Here is a 3,646-nt window from a genome sequence, read left to right as displayed (position 1 = left end):
CATTTTTATGGACTAGTGACGTGAGAACCGTGGCAGTTCATTGTATAACACTGTACAGCAGCAATAGGCTTTTTGCTTACTAAAATAAAGTGTAAGACCAGTGGTTTCCACTCCTGCTTTAAGTCCCTAAGTTTTTCTTTCCTCTCCAGCTAAAACAGATGCCACAACCTTAAACAGAGCCTTGCTTTGGGAGAACCTTTCTCTTTGTGGCATCCAATCCTTTGGTTGCAGCTCACACAAGCAGATCTTTCAGGGATGACTTTCCTCTGCTGTAACGTGATTGCAAGACATAATTTGCAGTAGCATAAGCTGGAGACAAAGTCCTGCTGTTGAGGTTTGCTAGCTGCTTGCACCTGTTTTGCTTAGGTGCAGGTGACTGGCACCCATACGCACGTGAACGCACCCGCATGCACACCTGCAGACACCCCAGGCACGGCTGCGTCGTGCACTGGGCTGCGGGGTCAGTTTGACTGGGAAATAACCTTCTGCCCTTTTACAAACAGGCAATTTTCCAGCCTGATCAGTCCCACCATCTGGTTCAGTGCGTGGCTGCACAGACGAGTGCGGCACAGCAGAGGGGAGGGTGCAAGGGCGGACACGGGCGGTAGCTGAGGACCCACAGCCAAAGGTGCCTCCCACCCTTTGCACGGTGTTAGGGGCCCATGCCGGAGGTGCGGACGCAAATCTGAACTGGCCTAAATGCTGTGGAGGATTGACTCCACAAGGCTCAGTGGAAAATCAGGCTCTGGATGGCAGCAGGACAGGCAGGAATTCATTAAATGAGGAAAGACTGTAAGATCCAGCGCTTGTAATTGCATTCAGGAGGTTGTAACATGTACTGCACTCTGCTACCTTTCCCTGCATATTGATTGAATTGTTCATGAGTGGTTGAGCATTGATGTGGTGACAAGCAAACATAAAGCTGTAAATTATGTAGATATATTTTCTGTATTCACTAACTCACTTTTTTTTTGGAATGCCATATGCCGTTTGGGTGACCTCCGTACCAGACGGCAAGTGCTGGACAGCCGGGGGGCCCTTCTGCAGTTCCTGCCCCTGCAAAATTCCCACTGAAGCCAGCAAGATTTTGTTCAAATGCAACCTGCAGGACTGGGAGCTCCAGGGGATGCGTGAGGCTTGGTCCTGAGTGTTCTTGTCCCCTCTCACTTTGCTGGGAGCCGAATGTGTGGAGCCCTGCTGCTGAACTGAAGCATGACCAGGCAGCACTGAGAATAAACTGGAATTTTATACACAGAAGATTTAATTTACATGTGTATTAAATGTGAACGAGCATTAATATAGAATGTATTTTATCAAAAAATATTGATTGCTTACTTTGACCAAATACATTTCTGTACTACCATGTTACTTGTTCCATAATTGCCAAACGATGCAGGGGATGCAGAACTGGTTTAGTTGTATGACAAATTGTTTTTATTTTTCCCTTACTCCCACCACATAACTGAGGTTAGTAGACATTCAGTAATTAACCTGGGGTAGCATGACCCAGGGGCTAGGCTGCCAGACTGAGACACAAGATGTGCAAACGCATGCCGTAAACGCTTGCAAGCCTGGGGACTCAGTGAGAAGATGTGGGTTCAGAGCTGTGCCATTGCCTTGCCCTGAGTTTCAGGGGGATCTCAGTGGCTGGGAATTCAAGGCAGGCTTCCAGTTATGCATCCAGGCCTCCATGAAATTTCAGTCGGAGCAGGGTAACTCCTTACCTTAAGCCTTTTATAAAAGAGGCCATTAGTATTACTTGCCCACCAGTGTAAAAAGTGCTGTTAGATCTGTGGGTGAGAAGAGGTATGCATTATCATTGCCTGTCCTCAAAGCAAACCATTAGTGAAAGGAGACAGAAGAGTCTCCCTTCTCCTCCCTTGCCCTTCTCTCGTAGGTATTTCATGCTCTCGCTAAATATAAATATACCAGAGCAGAGCCTCTTGCAGAACTAGCACTTCTGAATATGAGTGGCATGAATGCAGTGAGCAGAGTGCTGCTTGGTGAATGAGAAATACATGGGATGCCAGAGGGAAGAGCAGATTTCAGAAATGTAACAGCTGGTTTGGTTATCAGGGGCAAGAGTGAGAAAGGCTCCTTTCAGAGAGGTGCTGGGATTTCTGAGACAGCCCAAACCGTTCTGCCATGTATCTGCTTATTGAACTTACAGAGTTTATAAAAAAGCTTCTCTGGACATTACTAGGGCCTTGAGCTTGGTCATGTTTTTCCGTTAGTGTTCTGCCTGATGAATGCATTGAGATAGTTGAGAGAGGAAAGAAAAGGCAAACTAAAAAGCCTTCTCCTCCTCTCTTTCCCAACATTATGATTTATGATATTGTGTGAGTAGGTAGGAGCAGCAGTGAGGGAGCACGAAGCTGCTTTATTAGGTGCACAGTAAAATCTCTTAAAAGAACTTGCTCATTAGAGAAAAAAATGGCCAACTGTTTCCTCACAAAAAGCAGGGTGAATAGCACACCCCTGAGCATGATGTCCTGAACCCTGCCAGACTTCTCCAGCTCTACCTCCTGCCCTGGTCTGGGTTGTTTTCCAGGCAGTTTCCCTCTGTGCATAGTGCTGCGCTTCTGAAAGTCACATGCTTGTAAGAATGCCACTTTTGGTGGGAATAGCCAGAGTTACTAGCAGAGTGACCTGCATGCTAGCTGCTGCGTTTTGGTGCTGTGTCCCGTGCACGGTGTGCTGTGCGAGGTGGTGGCTGGCGGCAGCGGGGAGGAGTTTCTGCTACAGCATTGCTTAGTAGGTGCCTGGCCGTTCCCTCTCTGGAAGGTGTGGCATGAGACTGGGACAGCAGAAGTGATTGCAATGATCTTAGGGATGTTGCTTTGGAGACCTGCCGTACAGGACAGATTCCCAGCCTCTTTCAGCGTGTTTCCTGATCTTTTGCTGGGACCCAGGGCTGAAGGCCATGGCTATTTTACTCACAGTCAGCTTTAGCTGTGGCAGGAGGCAAGGTTACCTGTTCATCCATCCTTACCTTGCATCCATGCATTACCTGTATCCATCCTTATCCCATCTCCATCTTTCCTTCATGTCCATCCTTACCCCACGTCCATCCATACCCTGTGTCCATCCTGACCTCGTTTCCATCCTTGACGCTCTGTTCTTCTCAGAAATTCCCACTCCCAGAAGAGGGGAAGTGGAAGAAGGGGGAGAGAAACACCTCTTACCTCCCACAGCTTACGGCCTGAGCGAGGGCCGCAGCTCAGCACTGTGTGTCACTGAGCCACCCTGTCCTCATGGCGAGGGAGGTGTTATCCTCTGAGGACTTGCAAGTGGTCCATGTCAGACGGGGCTTATGCAGAAGAGAACAGTCATTTTAGGTGCCAAACCCAAGATCGTTTCATGGGGAGCGATGCCTGGCTAAATAATCCAGTCTCTGAAAATCATCAGACATTTGAGGCTTTCTAGGCTGGGCATCCAGAAAATGAGACCTCCCTGGCTGCTGGTTGCAGGGGAGCCTGGCCCAGCCTGCAGGTCTCTTGCTCAGCGCTGGCTGGTTTCAGTCTGGCCGCTGGACGTGGGAGATGGAGAAGGATCCCATCAGGGGCTCTAGCTGGATGCCCCTTTCTGTAAATCGTGGAGCAGAGGGAAATGCTTTGTTTTATCTGTGTAGCTCTGGCAGGGCCGG

Source organism: Phaethon lepturus, unplaced genomic scaffold (assembly GCF_000687285.1).
Source record: "Phaethon lepturus isolate BGI_N335 unplaced genomic scaffold, ASM68728v1 scaffold12999, whole genome shotgun sequence".
NCBI lineage: Eukaryota > Metazoa > Chordata > Aves > Phaethontiformes > Phaethontidae > Phaethon > Phaethon lepturus.
Note: the sequence above shows the minus strand (reverse complement) of the source record.